This window comes from Solanum stenotomum, chromosome 7, assembly GCF_019186545.1.
Source record: "Solanum stenotomum isolate F172 chromosome 7, ASM1918654v1, whole genome shotgun sequence".
NCBI classification, from domain to species: Eukaryota; Viridiplantae; Streptophyta; class Magnoliopsida; order Solanales; family Solanaceae; genus Solanum; species Solanum stenotomum.
Genome location: NC_064288.1, coordinates 9,075,840 through 9,085,437, shown reverse-complemented (window position 1 = coordinate 9,085,437; position 9,598 = coordinate 9,075,840).

The window sequence follows — 9,598 nt, the reverse complement described above, 5'->3', positions numbered from 1 at the left end:
GGTTATAAAACTTAAATAACAATATATTAAAATTATTGAGATTAAGCGGGTCAAGACCCAACCCGCTTTTAAGCCCATTTGAACCCAACCTATTTGATCCCAAAGTAAACTTGGGCAGGTCAGAACCCAACCCAAATTCTATTTCAACCCATTTTAGTATCTTCAATTTCAACCCAATCTGCCCATTTGACACCTCTAAGAAGCACTAAATGATAAGGATAATTTACTAAATCACCCATATTAAGTACAAGTCATATAAACATTGAAAATGAATAGTGTTTAATACTACCTCCGTCAACTTTTAATTGTCATAGTTTCTTTTTTTAGAGTCAAACGATAATAACTTTGACTAACGTTTTACGATGTATTTTTTCATCATATTGATATACAAAAAATTGAAATTTATAGTACTTTTCTTATAGTTTTTTAATATCTAATTTTTTTTGTTTAAAATATCAAATTAATGTAATATAATTTCACTTTGAAAATTAGTCAAATTAACTTTCGAAGAGTGCAACATGACAATTAAAAGTGGACAAAGGGAGTAGCAAGGATAAAATAGACACAACATGGTAAATTATTCATTGATTTTATAAACTGGACAAGTATTGTTAGACATTCCAAAATAGTATAGTGGACAAGTAAAAATTGATGAAGGGGGTATTAATTAAATATCTTGCCATTAAACATTTCATTTGATGGCTCTAAAACATCATTTGTTTAATCAAAACCTAATTATCTTTGGGACAAGAAATTTGCTTTTAACTTTTAGCACTATTGATTATATTCCTTATTTCTTATTTTCTTTTCTTGGTGGTCCAAATAAATGAATAAATATTAAGGTCCCAAAACTCTTAATAGGTGAGGTGGGGGCATGGAGGACGTGTGGTTAATTCTTTGAAAATATTTAAGAAAAGCATCTTCATGAGGTCCCAAAAACACAAATTCTGCAAAATGTAATTTCTACTTTCTTCCTTTTCAGATACATGTCTATTTTTCCATTAAATTATATTATTAAAAATTCAACTACAAACTTGTCCTATCCACCCAATGATTATGTATGTATCTTTTTATTGACAGGACTCAAAAGATCTAACCTTACTAAGCTCTAACCTTACTTGCATGTTTTTAAAGCATGTTGTCAACGTTCATCCTTTCAAAAATACATTATCCAACACAATTTTTGCACATCAGCAATTTTTAGTTTATATTTGCAAAACTATTTTTACTTTGAAACAGTATTTATACATCCTTATACATTACTCCCTCTGTCCTTAATTACTTGTCCACTTTTCCTTTTTTAGTTGTCCTTAATTACTTGTCCATTTTGGCAAATCAAGAAAGGACAAAAAATTTTTACCTATTATACCCTCAATTAATTACTTTGAAAAAGGTAGAACTTCTTTAAAATCTTAAATTTTTAATTCATTAACTTCATAATTAATATGGGTAAAATGGTAAACTCACTATATCAATTATTGTTTTCTTAATAAGTGTGTCAATTCAAAAGTGGACAAGTAATTAGGGACCGAGGGAGTATGTATAAACACGTATGAACAATGCATATATCTTGTACAAAAATGTATCCACCTTATATACAAGTGTATATTATGTCATTAACTACAAGAACAAAATTTTCCTGTGATTTCTAGTTGCAAATTTTTGTTCAAAACCTATCCAAGTCCCCACAAATGTATTCAAATTTTGTAGAAAACCGTCATAGATTATTTTCAAATTTCTCACAAAGATATATTTAAAGTTCAAACTCACTTCTTCGAGCTTGTTCAATAATAGTGAGCGATCCTTCTAATTTAATTTTCACCATTCAAATATAACAAAATCTATAATCTAATATATATCACGATTTGAATTTCAAACGCAATAGCAAATCAAGTTTGTCAACCAATACAATCAAGAGACAAATAGGTTAACAAGAGAAATAGGAGAAATGACATCTTTCACGTTAAGGATGGAAATATGTGAGTTATTTTAATTTGGTTATAAGCTTGATCTAAGTGACTGAAAATATGAAAATTTCAATTTCTTACCCAACCATGCACTTTTTGGAAATGAAATATTACTTGTAGATAAACTAACTACTATATATAAATAGTGAGACTGAACAAAAATGGACAAATGCAACCTTTCGTACTCTTCAATGACATTTGACTAGGCATGTGTATCGCTCGGTTAGATTCGCTTTTGAAGTTTATTGGTTCGATTTATTTTTTATTGGTTTGTAGACATGCTAAACCGTTATATAATCATTAAGAAATTGACTTATCGGTTTATCGATTATTGATTATTATCGATTTAACTGTTAAGATTTAAAACAAAAATAAAGAATTGAAAATTACTTAGAAACAAGGTGAAAAACCAATTAAACCATGCTCACGAGATGACAGATTGCATCTTGCTCAAAAATAAACACCAGCATATTCTAGAATAACCGAAAGTTCTAGATAGCCAGTACTAAAAGTATGAAATCCTAAGTCAAAGACTTTATTTACCAAATAATATAAATATAATTAATTAATTTATTATTAGGCTATCGATTAACCCGTTAAGAAAAAAATTTCAACTTCAAGATTGCACTTGATGATGCATAGTTGTATCAATACAAAATCTAGCCTTCAGTTTTTATATATCACATATGATGGCGGGGTGGAGGGTGACCTACTTCATCCCCTGACTTCTCATTTCTGACGGTATAACTTTTTAAGTGAAATGATCTAATGGACCCTTATACTTGTATGAATTTGTATTCTAAAGTCTAAATGTTCATACTTAACCATTTGTCAACTAAATCCTTGAACCCAATATTTTAAATCCTTTTTTTCTTACTCAAAAAGGTAGAAGCACCGAAAGATATCCTATTTATAATTATAAGCAGAAAAAGAGAAAAAGCAAGGACTTGTTTCTGCCTTAATTCAAGGAAAAGCATTTAGTATAACAGATAAGTGTAGAAAGGGTGTGTAAAGCAGAATTTGTATGTCAAATGAGTTGATAAATTTTCAACAAACAAAAAAGACTTCCACTAGAATTTATAACTTTCTTTTTCAAAAGTGAACAAATAAAGGTAAGGTAAATATGTTTATCGATATCATATGGACTACAACCTCCACAATAGTGTTTTAAAATTTAAAGGAAACTCTATGAGCAGAGTTTTGTCCTTTCCTAATGAATGCAGAAGCACCAGCTGCCAGCCTTCTCTTTTCGAATCCAACTCTACATTTTCTCTTCCACTTGTTAGGATATTGTGCTTTTGGGTAATCATTCTTGCACACAAATTCACTTTCCTGTAAAACATAACAAAATAAGACAATTGTTAAAGAATCTTGCATTCTATGTTTTCTTTTTATTATTTAAAATCAATACAAAATTTTCTCACCTTTAGCCAATATGGAATATTGCTGCAGTAGCCAGTGGCAAGAATAACTGATTGAAATTCACATGAAAACTTGTTGATTCCAGGAAAAACCTTAACTTTGTCGGAACTGATTTTCTCCAAAGCACCAATGTCAAGAACAGGGATTTTCCTTTGACTGTGCTCAAAAGTGGATATGTCTCTTGGTAAAACATGAACCTTATAATCACAAGCATGAATCACTTCACCACCAAACACCCTCCACAATCGACAAACCTCATCGTAGTTAACAAATTGAACACATGCAAGATATTCGATAAATTGTCTCTTAGAAAGGTAGTGTTCTTGTAATTGGAATTTGGGCATGAATTGCTTAGGAAGGTGAAGTTTCAATCGATCATAAGTTTTTATTTGCCATAAAGAAGGAATACAATGAGCTCTTTCTAAGATAACAGCGCCATTCACCCAAACACATCTATCTTTATCTGAAAAACTAGACATTTTTTCCCTTTTTTTTCTTTGTTTCTGAATTGTTTGTTGTAATGAGAAAATAGTTTGTTTGAGTAGAAAGGAGAGGGGAGAGGTGTCTATATATACAAGTGTTGTGACACAAGTGGTCAAAATAATGCACTTATTTTCCTACTTTATACGTTTACGTTCACACTTGCATCAAATTTCAAGAATCGAAGAAGTTGGTGTGGTGTATTATAAAAGTCCTATATGATTAAATATTATAACAATCAATTTTTAACACAATTTGATGGTAGTGTATATACATATACTATATAGTTAGCTAGGGGTGATTATTTTTTTCAACACAATCGCTATCATTTTTTCTCTCTAGAAGGATGATATCTGACTTAAAAGACTCTTTGCTTCCCACTTTTGATTTGATGATCCACCATCACAGGCGTTGCTTAATTAATTTCAGTTTTTTTCCTTAATATATGGTTCAGACGTTTCAGGGATTCTAATCTAAAAAAATGAGATGGATCATTCAGACGTTTTTGTTATCATTTATACTTATGAGGAATGTGATACTATTAATCTAAAATTTATATTATTTTGATTGTGTGGTCCAGATCAATCTTAATCGAATGGATAGGGTCAATCTTTTGAGGAAAAATAAAAAATAAGAGCCACCACATATATGTGATAAGTCCTATTTATACGATGAGTACGTATGACAAATAGTTGAGTTATGTGCAACAGCTACACTGTCATTAATTGAAAAATGACTAACCAACCTAGGCTTTTAGTATCATTTTCAACTCTTAATAGGTTTTTAAGTGTTGAAAATGATACTAAAACCTCAAGTTGGTTAGTCATTTTAGTAAAAGCCATCAATTCAAACAAATAGTGTTAGTAGGCGATGTTCTTTCAAAAAATTATGGAGGTATGAGTAGAGAAATAAGAAAGCAAAAAGATCTTATGTTAATTAAATTAGTATACATGTCCGCGCGATGCGCGATTATTTTACTTAAAAATTAAATTATAAAAAAAAATTACACATTTAAAGAACAAAAATTAATATGATTTATGTGAAGTGCTTTTAGTACAAACAAAATTTATGTTCTACAATCTTTATTGTAAAAATTATTAATAACAAATTTTTGTATTAAATCATTATGTTACTTTAGTTTTAAGCGAATTTATTGTACAATTTTCATATTATCCCTAATACTCTTTTTTGTAAATATTGTTTGTTCTATGGTTTAATTAGTTTTCCTCGTGTAGAATTTTACATGTAATAGAAATAAGGTTATATTAATTTGAATCCAAAATATAAAATATTAATTTGAATTTTATTTTTCTTCGAATATGTTTTCGAGAGTTTTTTTATTGATTAATTTTTTTTATTTTTGTTTTTATATAGTACGATTTCAATTACATGAACTTATTCATATAGTATGATTTTTTTATATTTCAAAATACTTTCTCATCTCAAATTTAAATTATTATACATTGAAATTATGTATTTATATGTTTTTCATTTTCTTGTTCACATCTATTGTTATTGTGCTAACCATTTGTCATGTGTTCCTTTTTTTAAAAAAAAAAAATCATTGTCTTTCTCTATTACTCATCTTCTAATATTATGTAGATAAATATATAACTTCTTACTTTCAAACTTATACGAAATTCTTATTATACTTTTATTTTATTAATCAAAATTCTTTCATTCTTTAAATTAAACAAATGTAATTTCAATTACTATATGAAATCTAATCTCATCCAAATTAGAGAGTGAATGTAGCATATTAGCTTTTACAATTAAAATTTAATAACTTTTTAGCATAACTTTTATATCAATGAAGGATGGAGAAGGAACAAAGTGCATTTTTAAAAAAAATAAAAAAAGTAAAAATTTGTATCAATAATTACCTAAGGTATGACGGCATCTTCATTTTCGAATCATCTCAAGCATTTCTTCTACTCCGTCAATATTCATATTGATTTTATTCTTCATCATCATCATCATCATCATCATTATTTATATTAATTTTATTCTTTCAAAAGGAAATATAAACACATATTGAACCGTTAAAAGAATATGAAAACAACATAAATAAGGAACGTCAACCAAATTTAAATGGTAATTGAGTTTAGTATGTATATTCATCTAATAATCTAATAAATCACTTAAAAAGAGACCGTTTTAATTTAGCATAAAAATGAACAGAAAAAGGCTAAATTATGAAAAAAGGAAATATTAAATGTCATGCAAAGTATTAAATCGACGAAACAATTATCATCGCAGTAATTTATGTACCAAAAATATTAAAAGGTGGCGTACATGGTCCACTATCATAAAATTCTTCAAAATTCCTCCATTTCTTTATCATTAGTTTCTTCTTCTTCCTCGTTGCACTGGAGAGGATGGTGGTCCTTCGCCTTCAACCATAATCAAATAATTTCACATAAAATAATGGCATAATACATAAACATGACCTTTAACTTGACTTCAACAAATAACTATGTCCTCCAACTTTGAGTGTGCACAAGTAGCTAGATACTTAAACTTGTATAAAACTGAACAAGTAGAGTGTCCTACATGGCATAATACACATAGGACGCCATGTATGACACAAAATTGTCATGTAGGGTGTCATGTAGGACGAATGTGTCTATTTGTTCAATTTTATACAAGTTTAAGTGTCTACTTGTGCACACCCCAAGTTGAAGATCATAGTTGTCAACTGACGCCAAGTTAAGGGTCATGTTTATGTATTAGGCCTAAAATAATTAAGAAAGAAGACATGCATACATACAATACACTACTATACTTCCACTCAATTTTCTTTTATGATCTCAAGTGCAATCAAATTTATTTATTTTTGAATGTGATTTTTGTTACACATTTTTGAATTTATATTTTGAAGAGTTGGTTTAAGAAGATGTTGATGATAATGTAGTTAAGAGTAATATTTTTTCATAGATATGGCTTATGAAGTTTAAATGTTTTTTGGGATAAGATTAGTTATTATTTGAAATTTAAATTTTAAATTAATTATTTAGTATTTTGTCATGGCTAGAGCTTTCTTTTTTTCTATAAAGAACGTGGTTCTGCTTCTTCTTCTTCTTCTTCTTTTTTTAAATTTTTATGACTGAAAGCTTTTTTTTATATTATTTAATAAGGCATGTGATCAAGATGAAATTTTAAAATTTAAAAAAAGGAACAAAACTATCTCATTTTCCCTCTGAAGATCCACTGTTTTTAATTAATTTTCTTAACAATCTGCTTTAAATATTATAAAATTATGTGTATTAATTAAAAACAATTTTACAGTTACATCACCATAATTTTTAAAATTGTTTTAAAATTATTTCCACTTAAGTAATTTTAATTGATTAAAAATGTGCTTTTTGTGGTGCTACATGTGACACTTTTTCCTCTGCCTACTATTATATATAGATTTCTTAACAATCTGCTTTTAATATTATAAAATTATGTGTATTAATTAAAAACAATTTTACAGTTACATCACCATAATTTTTAAAATTGTTTTAAAATTATTTCCCATTTAATTAATTTTAATTGATTAAAAAATATATTTTTTGTGGTGCTGACATGTGTCACTTTTTCCTCTGCCTAAAAATATATAGATAGATTTTGCACTTTTAAAATAAGCAATGAAAGCGAAAAACTGGTATGAATAACATATCACTTGAAGTTCAAGTGAAAGAACAAGTAAATATTACTTGTAAAACTTTCATCGAGTTTACGATAGGGGTGTACATGACTGGGTTGGTTCGGGTTTTTCAAATATCAAATCAAATTATTTGTGTAAAAATTTTAAATTTATAAACCAAACCAAACTAATAAAATTAGGATTTTTTCGGGTCTTTCAACCTCGGGTTGGTTCAGGTTTTTCACATACTAAACCAAACCATTGTGTCGAATTTTTAAATTTATAAATCAAATCAAACTAATAAACCTCGGATTTTTCGGTAAAATTTGCATACAAACATATAATTAACTTGCGCTCCAAATATTTCTTTAGTCCAACCAAAATACAATTATCTAAGGTGTTTCTCAAAAAAATAACACAAAATATGAGATTAGTACTGGTGACACAAAAATATTCAATAAAAAATAATAATGAAATCATCATATAAAATAAATATTGCAAAGTCATAATGAAAATGATCATAATTTAAAAGTACTAAATCATGCTAAAATAAGTTTAATAAGTATTAGCTACATTACTAAATATTTAAGAAAAATTAAAATTAAATTATGTATTGAGGTAGTAGTACTCACTAGTCAAATCCATATTCCGTGAAGATTGAATTCTTGAAAATGAAATGCCAACTGGCAGGCCCTATATTAACTCCCAATTAACAAACAAGTAAATGTAGTTAATATTTGGTGAATAATTAAGAGTGAGATAACAGCAAATATTGAATTGAAATTTGATAAAAGTGAATATTTTGGATATTTATCATATACATATGCCAAATTTTTTTTTGTTAAATTTGATTCGTGGAAAGTAGAAAAAGATTTAATTAACTAATATGAATATTGTGATAAAATATTTATGATAATCATTATTTTTTAAGAATTGAGTAAAATTCAAACTAGACAAGTAAAAAATGTATTAATTTTCTTTCGACTTGTAAGTACTTCCTTCATTCCTATTTACTTGTCAAATAGTATTTCCTAATTTGATTTCTCTTTTTATTGGTCATTTTTACGAATCAAGGAAGGACAATTTTTTTTTTCTTCCTATTATACCTCAAATTTATTACTAACATTGAGTTAATATCTTTGAAAAATGTAGTCAATATAGATGTTTAAGACTCTATCAATTAATATGGGTAAAATGATAAACTCACTATATCAATAATTATTTTTTAATAGATGTGTCAAGTCAAAATTTGTCAAGTAAAACGGGACAGAGGAAATATATGCTAGAAGAGTGTCAGTTTGCAATATTTAATGCTCCATAAATATTGTAAATATCTTCTTATCGCATGATCCCAAAAAAAAAATAGTACTTCCTTCGTTTCTATTTATATATCGTCCTTACTGAAAATAGATGGTCCTTAATATTTATTATTTCATAAAATCAATGTATAATGACATTGTTCTTCTTATTGGAATGCTAAATTGTCAGAAAAATTGGCCAGAAATTTAAAAAGTCTATGATATTTTTTTTAATTTTAAAACAAACTGATCTTTTTTCTATTTTTTAATTAAAAGGTATTAAAGTTAATAGGGTAAAAATGTTCAAAAAGATAAATAACATGAGTAAATTATCATTCTGGCCAAAAGGATTTTTTCCTTCTTATTTCACCCTTTGAAAGTTATTAGCCTTGAAAGCATACATTTGCTCATCATAGAGAAACTAACTTATTAATTCATTTTCATTGGTCAAATTAGTTAATCAAAGTAAATTAATATATGTTCATTCATTGAAAGTTGACTTCAAGAGAACACTAAATAAGGATACAATGATAATCTTATCTAATTTTTTAAGGAGTGTAAAATCTAAAATAATGACAATTAAATAGAAGCGGAGGGAGTATTAAGCTAGTAGCAATAGTGATGTTCATTCGTAGTTCAAAATTTAAGCGGAGTGCTGTATGATAATGAACTCTCTTGCAATTAAATATTTCATTTGGCGGCTCTAATACATCATTTGTTTAAAAGGAAAAGAATACTTGTACCAAAAAAGAAAACTATTTAGAGGTTACTTCTTTACTTTTATACCTTCCTTATTTTAA